The sequence below is a fragment of the Daphnia pulex genome, chromosome 4 (assembly GCF_021134715.1).
Source record: "Daphnia pulex isolate KAP4 chromosome 4, ASM2113471v1".
NCBI lineage: Eukaryota > Metazoa > Arthropoda > Branchiopoda > Diplostraca > Daphniidae > Daphnia > Daphnia pulex.
Window position 1 is genome coordinate 3,577,729 of NC_060020.1, and position 12,284 is coordinate 3,590,012.

At 40.1% G+C, this 12,284-nt stretch overlaps 3 long non-coding RNA genes across 11 annotated transcripts; 1 reads left to right on the forward strand and 2 right to left on the reverse strand.

Annotated features, from left to right (window-relative positions):
- Positions 1 to 1,472: 1,472 nt before the first annotated feature.
- Positions 1,473 to 2,053, forward strand: LOC124192270. Its single transcript, XR_006873643.1, has 3 exons — positions 1,473 to 1,716; positions 1,782 to 1,917; positions 1,998 to 2,053. It is a non-coding gene; the product is annotated as an uncharacterized LOC124192270 (long non-coding RNA).
- Positions 2,054 to 4,305: 2,252 nt separating this feature from the next.
- On the reverse strand, positions 4,306 to 9,626 carry LOC124192268. Of its 8 annotated transcripts, none has more exons than XR_006873638.1 (12): positions 9,256 to 9,626; positions 8,813 to 9,178; positions 8,504 to 8,631; positions 7,995 to 8,433; positions 7,802 to 7,900; positions 7,605 to 7,737; positions 7,224 to 7,553; positions 6,871 to 7,129; positions 6,647 to 6,771; positions 6,280 to 6,586; positions 5,576 to 6,169; positions 4,306 to 5,470 (listed from the first exon to the last, which is right to left on the reverse strand). It is a non-coding gene; the product is annotated as an uncharacterized LOC124192268 (long non-coding RNA). The 8 variants fall into 8 exon arrangements; XR_006873633.1 differs by having other exon boundaries at positions 9,113 to 9,178; positions 9,256 to 9,480; XR_006873634.1 differs by having other exon boundaries at positions 7,224 to 7,339; positions 7,401 to 7,553; positions 9,113 to 9,478.
- Positions 9,627 to 10,922: 1,296 nt separating this feature from the next.
- Positions 10,923 to 11,723, reverse strand: LOC124192271. 2 transcript variants are annotated; one of them, XR_006873645.1, is made up of 4 exons: positions 11,445 to 11,723; positions 11,265 to 11,341; positions 11,031 to 11,190; positions 10,923 to 10,952 (listed from the first exon to the last, which is right to left on the reverse strand). It is a non-coding gene; the product is annotated as an uncharacterized LOC124192271 (long non-coding RNA). The 2 variants fall into 2 exon arrangements; XR_006873644.1 differs by lacking the exons at positions 10,923 to 10,952; positions 11,031 to 11,190 and having other exon boundaries at positions 11,322 to 11,382; positions 11,445 to 11,535; positions 11,632 to 11,723.
- Positions 11,724 to 12,284: the final 561 nt, after the last annotated feature.

A 12,284-nucleotide genomic window follows, 5' to 3' on the forward strand; every position in this document is an offset into this window, starting at 1 on the left:
TTCAGGTGTCGTGAACTATAGTTCAGGAAAATTTTCGAAACCGGAAGTACGCGTACGTAAAAAAGATAACATGAACTTTACCACAAATTTGACGAGGATCACGAATATGTGGTTCTTTTTTACGTCGAATGAATATTTACTGAACTACTGACTGAAATGTGAAAACCGGAAGTAGAAAAAAAAGCAATTATCGAAAATTTAACAAGTGAGCTTTGTTGCTGGAATAGTAATCGTCAGTTATCACTAAATATTTCAACAAAATAACTGCCAATAAATATAAAAAGAGATGTTCAAAGTAACTGAAACTGACTGTTTTGACAGCTGCAAATTATCAAAAAGCCATCTAGCGTTAGAAAAAAGAAACGTCCAAGTAAAACTTCGTTTGCGCGTAAAAGGGCCTGATTTTGGAAACTATTACACAGACAGAGACTAAAGCAACTAGATTTTTGGTAGATAACCTACGAAAATAAGTCAATTGTTGGGTACCTGGGCATAATCCCGTGGTGAGTGACTGCACAGCGGACGGAAGCGATCATGAAGTGGTCCAGAAACTCGCCAAGTCGCCAGTGAAGTAAAACAAATTGTGTTTAGAAGCAGTGAAGCTAGATGAGCGTGCGTCGCGAAGATAAGGATGGACGTTGCTGGAAGTCCCTCTTCCGTCATGGACAAAGGTCAGCATTGGCACAAGACTCTCCGTGCCAGGACCACACGATTCCATAAAGAAACTGCGTGCTCTGTAAAAAAAAGTGTTTTTCATGAATGAAAATATAAAAATGAATAAAGCATATCAATCATTTCTTTACCTTTTCTAAGAAGCACACTGAAATGCTCATGATAAAAAAACCGTAAAAATGGAATCCACAGCAGGTTATTCACATCACACTCTTCATGTCTCTGAAACTCTATGTGGAAAAGGGACAAGGAAATTCTCTACGTTATACACCATCAAAATTGTGAGATTCATAAAAGATCTATGTTTCATGAGCAAGAATACCTATGTTACATGAAAATCTGAATGGTATAATGGTCTGGTTGCAGTAATGGAGAAATACCTTATCTCAGCACATTTGTATTCCACTTAATGTTGACTTCAACCATGAGTTTTAGGCTTTTGACATCATGATAGGCCTAATGGATGGAAAGTGACTGAGCGCCAAGTCAACTTGTTGGAATTACTGACAGTCAGTATGCATCTAAATTGGAAGGATAAGTTGGTACAGTATAAAAATAAGGAAACCATGTTAATATTAACCTACATAAGTTATGAAGTTCAATTTGGTAAATGAAATCACAGGAATATAGGTATTAATTAGCTACAATTTGTTTCGCCCAATTAGCCTCGTTTATCGATGTAACAACAACATGGGCGACACTAGCGACATCTAGTAATGAGTTCCTAAAGTTGGTTGCACAGCCACAGCTCAAATTAAATTGGAGTTCTATTGTCGCGTAGTGGAGTTCTATTTTCGGATAATAAAAATATTGGGGTTCTATTGTCGGTGTCGGTGACAAACGACAATAGAACTCCAATAATTGGATCACATTTAGCTGTGATTGTGCAATCATCTAAGGATTAAAAACTCATTACTAGATGTCGCCAGTGTCGCCTTGTTGTTGTTACATCGTAAAACGAGGCAAAATGGGCGAAAGAATTGGTTGCTAATTTATACTTATATTCCTGTGATTTCAATTATCAAATTGAACTTCGTATCTTGTGTAGGTTTATCTTTACCTAGTTTCCTTACTTTTATATTGTATCATTTTATTTCTTCAAATTTTAGATGCAACTGTCAGTCATTTCAACAAGTTGACTTAGCGCTTAGTCACTTTCCATCCAATAGACTCATCATGCTGTCAAAAGCCTAAAATTAAAGTTTGAAGCCCACATATAGTGCAATACAAATCTGCTGAGATAAGGTAATTCCCCATTACTGCTACCAGACCATTACAATTCAGATTTTTCATGTAACATAGGTATTCTTTTTCATGAACCATAGGATCTTTTCTGAATTTCACAATTTTGGTGGTGTACCCTGCAACAGCATGTTTTTTGTTATGGCTGTTTCTACTTCTGTTTAGAAGGCAACCCAGATGAGGGATAGGTATAGTTTTATTTCTCGTAAATTTGTGTAAATTTGTAAATAACGTAGAGAATTTCCTTGTCCTATTTCCACATAGAGTTTCAGAGACATGAAGAGTGTGATGTGAATAACCTGCTGTGGATTCCATTTTTACGGTTTTTTTATCATGAGCATTTCAGTGTGCTTCTTAGAAAAGGTAAAGAAATGATTGATATGCTTTATTCATTTTTATATTTTCATTCATGAAAAACACTTTTTTTTACAGAGCACGCAGTTTCTTTATGGAATCGTGTGGTCCTGGCACGGAGAGTCTTGTGCCAATGCTGACCTTTGTCCATGACGGAAGAGGGACTTCCAGCAACGTCCATCCTTATCTTCGCGACGCACGCTCATCTAGCTTCACTGCTTCTAAACACAATTTGTTTTACTTCACTGGCGACTTGGCGAGTTTCTGGACCACTTCATGATCGCTTCCGTCCGCTGTGCAGTCACTCACCACGGGATTATGCCCAGGTACCCAACAATTGACTTATTTTCGTAGGTTATCTACCAAAAATCTAGTTGCTTTAGTCTCTGTCTGTGTAATAGTTTCCAAAATCAGGCCCTTTTACGCGCAAACGAAGTTTTACTTGGACGTTTCTTTTTTCTAACGCTAGATGGCTTTTTGATAATTTGCAGCTGTCAAAACAGTCAGTTTCAGTTACTTTGAACATCTCTTTTTATATTTATTGGCAGTTATTTTGTTGAAATATTTAGTGATAACTGACGATTACTATTCCAGCAACAAAGCTCACTTGTTAAATTTTCGATAATTGCTTTTTTTTTCTACTTCCGGTTTTCACATTTCAGTCAGTAGTTCAGTAAATATTCATTCGACGTAAAAAAGAACCACATATTCGTGATCCTCGTCAAATTTGTGGTAAAGTTCATGTTATCTTTTTTACGTACGCGTACTTCCGGTTTCGAAAATTTTCCTGAACTATAGTTCACGACACCTGAACTATAGTTCAGGAAAATTCTCGATTTTGGCCAAATTTTGGATTTCATCTAAATCACACCTAATCGACCCCAAATTTCATGGGGATCACGAAAATGTGGTTTAATTTGATGACAGCTCAATGGTTGAGGCGCTGTTGTTACTTCCGGTCTACTTCCGGAAAATTTTCAAAAAACTAGCAAGTGAGCTTTATTCTGTTTGCAGTTCTCACTATTGCAAGCTTGATTTTACGTTCAAGAAATTGCATCTTTAAATCTTTGAGCTTAAAAACCTGACTATTGTTTCTATCTGTATTATGTAACTTTTATTGGCATGTCACTAATTAAGAATTGTTTTCTCTTTATTCAGGTAATGCAGAGGAGACGTGGAGAAGATGGACACCAAAACGTCGCCAGTATCTCCAAAATGTCAGCGCGGATCATCATTTGTTGTTGGTAATATGTTTTCGTTTGTGTTTGTTAACCCGTTGGCTGCCACGCCTTTGTTCTCCCCTAGCTCCTTAGCACGGGCCGCGCTGTTCGGTCTCGTGGTTTACATGCCGCGGGGTCGGACAGTCGCACCAGCCCAAGATTCGCCGCAAGGCGCCTGTTAGGCAGTGCACCATAGGGACTTCCCCCTTGTCGATACGGTGATGGATTCTAGAGGCGTGCATTCCATCTTCTCCTGTCACCGTGTCAGCCCGGACTTGTCAGCAATGGCAAGTCCCTCCTTGGTCATAGATCCTTCTGACGTGGCGCGTAGAGTAGTAGAAGAACAACCTACGGGTTGTATGGCGTGGCAGCCAACGGGTTAACTTAAGTGTATGTATGTATGTATTTATGTATGTGTGATTGTAAAATGTGGTGGAATTGTGGGTGGAGGTGGGACAATAAAACAATTCCTTTAAAGTTTTTGTTTGCTATGTCTTTTATAATGTTTAACACTCGTACATTTCATATAACTTTGAAGTTTTACATAAATTTATGCAAGTGCCTGATCAACTTCAGACTCTGCAAATAAACTTTTATGACGAACCGAACGATCTGCCATGAGCATCTTTGTTACGCCAATTAAGTTGCAGATACAGAGTTATTAACTTGCATAACTTACCCTGAAAACGAAATTCGTCCAAGCAATAGAGTGTCCGAATGCAAACACCTCCGACATAAGAAGTAAGAAAGATCCAACAAAAATTAGAACACGTCGAAATGTCAAAGATTTGAAGGTGTTTAAAATTCGTACAAGATGTTTACCATTAAAAAATGTATTCGCTCATTTAAGTGATCAACATCATTCCAAGTGACTAGTTACTATTTTGACATAGCCGAGAAATCTGAACAAATTTAAACAAAACATAAATTTCGGCTCTAGAATTTAAGAACCTCCCTGTAGTAAACTGGAGAAGCATAGGTTGTGACGTAATATCCAGGTGCCTTAGTGGTGTAGTAAGTCGGGCAGTAGAATACTTCGGATCTTCGGTGTAGCAGGTCAGATCAGCGTAAGTAATGGTATAATACTCAGGTCCCTTGGTAGAGTGGTACTTGAGAGCTTCAGTGTAGCAGCTGAGAGCAGCGTGAGTTGTGTAATATGCAGCCTCTTTGGTGTAGTACTTAGGGACTTCGGTGTAGTACCTAGGTGTAGCGTAAGTTGTAGTGTAGTAAACTTGAGCCTCAGTGCAGTGTTTCTGCTCAACGTAGTACGAAGGAACAGCCGCTGTGTAGTAATTCTGGGCAGAGAAGTATTTCCGGTGTAGCATTTGACCGCTTTAGTGGCGTAATAAGCTGGAGCATCGGAATAGTAGCTGGGAACGGAGTAGTACTTAAGAGTCTCGGTGTAAGAGGCTGGGCAGCATACGAAGTGGTGTAGTACTCCGCTGCCTTGGTGGTGTAGTACTCCGCTGCCTTGGTGGTGTAGTACTCCGCTGCCTTGGTGGTGTAGTACTCCGCTGCCTTGGTGGTGTAGTACTCCGCTGCCTTGGTGGTGTAGTACTCCGCTGCCTTGGTGGTGTAGTACTCCGCTGCCTTGGTGGTGTAGTACTCCGCTGCCTTGGTGGTGTAGTACTCCGCTGCCTTGGTGGTGTAGTACTCCGCTGCCTTGGTGGTGTAGTACTCCGCTGCCTTGGTGGTGTAGTACTCCGCTGCCTTGGTGGTGTAGTACTCCGCTGCCTTGGTGGTTTAACTCGGGGCTGAGTTTAACTTTGAAGCTTCGGTGTAGAAGTTCGGGACATAATAATTTATGGTGTAATACTCTAGGGCTTTGGGGGTGTAGTATCCGATTGCTGCGTATGTTGTTTTGTGGTATGACGCCGGCGTTGCGGTTTGGTATCCGCCATACCCAGGAGACATCGGTTCACCAGTGGTCAACCCAGCCATCAAGGATAATACAACCAACAGCAGTACGACCCCATAGTTAACTAGACGGTAAAACATTTGAACATCAATTTTCAATATGAAATGTCATATAACCAAAGAGAAAAAAAATAAAGTGAGACAAAACTCCATGTAGAAACAATATTTACCGTTTGGTTGTAGTGTAATACTCGGTGGCCTTGGTATAGCAAACAGGAGCCTCAGTTTGGTAGTAGCTTGGAGCAGAGTAATACTTGGGTTCCTCGGTGTAGTAAACTGGGGCACTGTACGTTGATGTGTAACATGTGGCCTCTTCGGTGTAGTAGTTTGGGGCTTCGTCATAGTAGCTAGGTGTAGCGTAGGTTGTGGTGTAGTTAACTGCAGCCTTGGTGAAGTTTCAGTTCAACGTAGTATGAAGGAGCAGCTGCAGTGTTGTAAGCTTGGGCTACGTAGTACTTCGCCGCCTCAGTTGCAGTGCCTCGGTGATGTAGTACTCAGGCGCTTTGGTGATGTAACTCGGGGCAGCGTAATTTGTAGCGTAACTCTTGAGCATTGGTGGTGTGCACTTGGGGGGGGGGGGGCCTCGGTGTTGTTAGTAGATGTTGCGTATGTTGACTTCGTTTCGTAGTAAGGCGACGGCGTGGTGTAGTATTCTGTCACTGCTGTTGCTTGGTCTCCACCATGACCAGAAGACATCAGTAAACCCGTGGTCGACCCAACCTTCAACGATACAACACCAAACAGCAGCACGGCGCCAGAGTTAACTAAACAATATAAACGATTTGAACATTATCGAATATAAACCATAACTACTAATATAAACTGAAAACAAGACAAAATTGATTCACGACTCGAAATAAAGATGAATTTTTACCTATGATTGCGAACTGGTTGTACAATGAAGAAGGCAGTTGGTGACAAATAGTAGTGGGCTGCAGTTGTTGCCGTGATGGAGGTATTCACTCGACTGATCCCTATCGACTTTTCTCTTGCCATTTATACGAATTTTTCTCACCCTGACCCCTCTCTTAAGCCCTACGACTATTATACCTGCTCGATAATAAAGCAAACACTTTCTGTTCTCACCCAACCTTACACCACCGCATTGACAAATTTTCGTAATGATCTCCGCGACCTTCAAGCGTGAAGGACATGCAAATTGGACGTTGCTGGGGGTGGGTCTACAACAAACAATATCAAATCAATACCAAATGGTTATGGCTTAATACGAATGGAATCACCATGTAGTACTCGGTCTCTTCAGTGATGCATCTCGCGGCAGCATAAATTGTAGTATAATACTCCGAAGCCTCGGTGGTGTAGTATTTCAGGACAGCAACCAACAGCAGCACGACACCACAGTTTACTATACAATAAATTAAAAACATAATTATGCAAAAATAACAGACATTATTTAAAAAAAGGAGAGTTGATACACAATTCCATGTAGAAAATTGCAATTTACCGCTTTATACGATGAAGAAGGCAGTTGGTGACAAATTGTGCGCGGAAGTTGTTGTCGTGTCGGAAAAACCTTTTCTCTCCTTTAATGCAACTTGTAATACTCTGAAGCCTTGGTGGTGTAAGCTGGAGCAGCATTGGTTGATGATGAGTATTAAGACAGCAATGTTGTGCTTCGATATGACCAGGAGACATCGGTACACCAGTGGTCGACACAACCGTCAGCGATTCAACGCCCAACAGTAGCACAACGCCATAGTTTACTAGACAATAATTAATTTGAACATTAATATTCAAAAATTACTGACTAAAAAACAATAGAAATTGATACTAAATAACAAGTAACAGAATATTTACTTATGATTGCGAACTGATGACACGATGAAGAATGCAGCTGGTGACCAATAGTGCGCTGAAGTTGTTACCGTGTCGGAGATACTCGTTCGACTGATCCTTGTCGACTTTTCTCTCTCCTTTTATACGACTTTTTCTCACCCTGACCCACATCTTATACCTTGCGGCTATTTTACCTACTTGATAATGATGTTACACGTGTCGTCCTCACTCCTCACCCAACCTCTACACCACCGCATTGACAGTTTTACGTAATGATCACCGTGGCCTTCTAAAGTGAAGGAAATGCAAACTGGCCTTTCCTTCTTTAGGTTGACGTTGCTGGGGTTGGGTCTACAAAAATCAAAATGAATACCAAATGGCTGAGCCTTGCGGCTATTGTACCTGCTGAAAATGATGCAACACGTCCAGCTCACCCAACCTCTACACCACCGCGTTGACAGTTTTACACAATGTTTCCCTCGACCTTCAAGCGTGAAGGACATGCTAACTGGCCGGTCCGTCTGCAGGTTGAAATCTACAATGGTAATTGAAAAATAATTAACAAACACTGCATCAGTTGGAACATGTTGAAAATATACCTAAATTTAATTTTAAACAGTTTAACGTACGAGTGTACGACTCTTTCTCCATCATCCACAAAGTAAAGAGAATAAAGCAGACGGCGGATGATATTTGTCCTGCAGTAGTACCAATATCTATTTTAGTTTTAAGGTGTCACTTTACGCGCTACCACTCTTCGATTGCTGTATAACAATTAAAGTTTGCACTTACCCAATATTAAATAAAGGGGTAATCTTGGCGATGTGGATAATAAACTTCACAAGTCATTGATAACGTCTCTCTGCAATCCGGGTCTCAACCAAAGACCATGCAATCCTTGAAGATCTGATAATAGTCAGGGACTTGCTTTTCATCGGGCTCAAGGAACGACCAGGATTGATCTTGGGGGGTCTGCAACTGCCGTGGAAGGTTGCGTAGTTCCTCTTGACTGCGAGTGCCCAGCGACTTCTTGTTGGGTAGTTACAGGGCGTAAAGTCACTCTTCTCTCATGGACAAAGGCCAGCATTGACTCAAGGATCTCCGTGCCAGGACCACTTAATAAACACACTGTGTTTTAGATTATTGACGTAGGCGGCCTACTTGCGATCTCAGGCACGCAACAAATAGTGCTGTAAGAAACCAGTCCACAACACAGCTTTGAGGGATTAACCTGAATGGAGAATGGACATTTGGTAAGATGCCAACAATTTTCAAGCATTGCAGTGACACTAATTTGATACCTCAAATCAAGAAACACAAATGAACTAAAACCAGAGGTGACAGCAGCTAACAATTTACAAACAACAAATCCTCATTAACCGTGTTGTTATTTTAATTGTAAGGAGATTTTCATTCAGTCTGACAAAATCTGGAATTAGAAATTTTCAGAAATAATTGAAACACACTCACTTTAAAAATTCTCTAAATTCTGAGTAAGATAAGTTGAAGATGACCTCTAAGTAAACTGTAAATTCAAGAGGGAACCTGTACTACATCTCGTTGTCAAAAATTTGTTTGAAATGCCAATAAAGTTATCGTGTTAGGCTTACTGATATGTGTAACAAGAAACTTTCTTTCCACATGGAGGTGTAGAGAGTCAAATGTGGGCGAAAAAATAAATAGTTAAATTCCTATTTGCTATTCACACCGATGTGATGTGGGCTGTTTCAAATGTAGCCTATCCTGCTTGACTTTCAACCTCGTGCAAGTGCAACGGGGACGGTATGCCCGTGAATAACACTGGATATTTCGATTGGGAAAATAACAATTCGGCAGTCTTGTTTAATAAAGGCTCAGTTCAGTATAATCTCACTAGAAAAAAAAAAAAAAAAACATTTTAATTATCACACCTAGGCGGTTGGCACTTTGCACTCCGACAATCAGTCCAATGTCCAATTGCACACGGCCTGCACTCCCTGCAGACGAACAAATAGTTACCCCAAATATTATTGAGCAACATTATCTGATAGCTATTGTTCAAACACAAATTTACATGAAACTAGTTGACTCTTTAAAAACCAACGAATTTAAATGGCGTCCTTACTCTCAAAACCCACGCTTCAACTGACAGGGAAGCAAGAAGAAGGTAGGGGCTAAAGGGCTTGCCTATGCCCCAAAATTGAAAACAAATATGGCCGCCACAGATGGCCTCAGTGTCCGAGCCATAACCATTGGCATGGTCAAAAACATGCCTTCGCGATTGGGAAAACAGCGAGGAGGAGATTGGGGGGGGGGGGGGGAGGGGTAATTGATTTTCATTAACTAGAAGATTTGTCATTAACCAACAAATTGAACTAATTCGCTTTTTCAGAATATTTTGAAGATAGATCACAAGAAAATCTAAAAACAACAAAGTGGTCTAAAACAAAATATTCAGAAAAAGTGGATTAGTTCAATTGTTTAGCTACCCACAATTGCTTTTAACACATCACCTAAATTAATCAAGCTTAAAGAATCACAATTTGCGCCAGTAGACTAGATGCAAATTTCTACATGAGATTGTTGAATTAGAAATTTTGTAACCGTCTGACGAAATTTCCGTGAAAACAAACTGTCACTTTTTGTCAAATTGGGTGGCGGATTGCTTGCTAAAACTCGCACATGCAATGTCGGCGTAGATCCAGGGAGATTACCTGGAAATGGAAGAAGAGAGAAGAGTGCGAGGCAAGTTTTACTGGGGAGCGATTAGTCATAATAGGCTTCCGGGTTAGACTCATGACCCTCTAAAAGTTTTCGTCGGATCATGCGCCTTCCAAGTCCCCGTTCAACCAGAGCCCTCCCCTCCTCCTGGTTTCACAGCGGGTGAGTGACCACCGGCGGGCGTTGGTTAGTGGTTAGTTAGGGAAACGGGGCCACAGAAAAGAAGGGAGCCCAGAAATGCACTTGTAATTTAATCTAACTACACAATTTATAAGTCTTGGACTACAGCATTCTCTCGTCGGTTTTCAGTTTCACCAATGGAGTCCATGATCAGTAGCGAAGGATTACCCTGTAAGCAGAATGAACATTATAATTGGATGACAATAATTTTAAATAAGATTGTAGCGACAAAAAGCAATACCTCAAATCAAGAGGGGACTGTGTAAGGAGCTCAATAGGGAGATTCAAGGGTAGCAGCCATTGGGTTAGCAAACAAGGGAGTAAGGGACCTCGTTGACTTTCTTGAAAGAACATTACTTTTCATATTTAGGAACCTGAAGGTAGAACCTGTAAATGAAAAAAAAAAATATTTTAAATAAGTAAAAGAATAATTAAACAGTTTTAAGTATATTACTCACGCAATATTTTTCTCGCCAAAATCATCATCTCGTCCAAGGAAACGCCATCACACATCGCGAACAGCCAAAAAGCTAAGGGTAAAACTCCGTGCTGTGTTGAGAGCAGGGTAGTAGAAGCCGGTTGGGTAGTCGAATGATGCTGGCCGCCTAAATGATGTTCATGTAGGCCGCATCTTCTCGGTCATTACCTAAATGGCTAAATCAAGAAACAAAATGTAAACAAAATTTAAATTCAGTGACATGACAATGAAGTTACACAGGTAACACCAATCAGCTTTCCTAAGCAATCCAGAAGATGGAATGAGTCAAGTTCGATGACAAAGCGAATGATCCGCGTTGAACGTGTGCTGGTCATTGCCTTATTTTGTAGGGATAACCAGATGCCCCACATGAATGGTCTTATAGGCAACATCTAAATAAGAAACCAAACAATCGTTAAAATTGCTATTAGTATTAAAACTTCTCTAAATTCAATGTAAACACAACTTACAATGATGATAGCATGATCACAATATTTAACCTCTTTTTTTGTTGTTGAAAAATAGGGAGATTCATGGGTAGCAGCCAACGGTTAGCAAACAAGGAATCTTGTTTTCTACCTTTTCTTGGTACATAACTTCTCATATAGTCAGTCATGCCAATTTAGAAACCTGAAAATACAATAAAAATACATATTAGACTGCAATTAATAAAGTTCAGTAACATGACAAGTGAACTTTTATACACATGAAACCACAAATCAGTTATCCAAGATTCTCTATAAGATGGAATGAGAGACTGTTCCATGCTGGGGTCGGTGATCTAGCAAGTTCAATAGAAACAGCCGATAATTAAGAATAATCCTAATAAAAACATGAGAAGAATATATGTTTTAGCATGAAATAAATCTAGTGTTGGTTTTTACCTGTATAATTTTGATGACACATTCAGTAGAGTACAATGAGTTTGAACAAAATAGTTGACGATAGATTGCATGACTTTCACGTTTACTCTGACTGTGAGTTGATGAAAAACATTAAGGTTATCCAACATATACACGGAATAGAACACATCACCGACAAGTTATTACAGACGAAATCACTCGAGTTTACCTATGAATCATTGGTAATTTTCGAAGCTAGCTTAACGTTGATTGTTGACTCATCAGATGAAATGTGATTTACCTATGTTACAACTTACAACTTCTCACGTTCTGACGAAGAAAATTTCGCGTTTAGGGGAAAAAAAAAGGGAATTTTGCATGCAGTTCTATATTTGACCGCTAGGTAGCGTTGCGGCGAAACTTTTTTTAAATTAAAACATTATTTTTGTGGTTTCGGCGTGCCATACCATAATAATGCACTGTACTTACAACCTAAAGAATAGTGTTAAGTTTCTCGCTTAAACACAAGGATGAAAAATGGATGGAAATATTTACCCGATAGACGGGTATCTGCTAAACGCAGACGGGAAGGGTATAAGACAATAATAGGTTACATGCTAGAAAATTCATTGTGCGAAAAGGTTTAGTGTTTATTATTGAATAGACGTCTGCAATCACTAACGCAACGCAACATGGCTTTTATCAACATTATATTGTATCATAGCTGTAATTCGCTGGTGGGTTAAACACGCTCTCACCGGAGCAAACGGTTAAGTAAATACGGGAATGTGTCTGCGTTTATTGATTACAAGATGAGCTGCAATGACGTTGGCTGTAGACATTTTGAGCATATTGACTGCGCTGAACTGTTCAGACCAAACA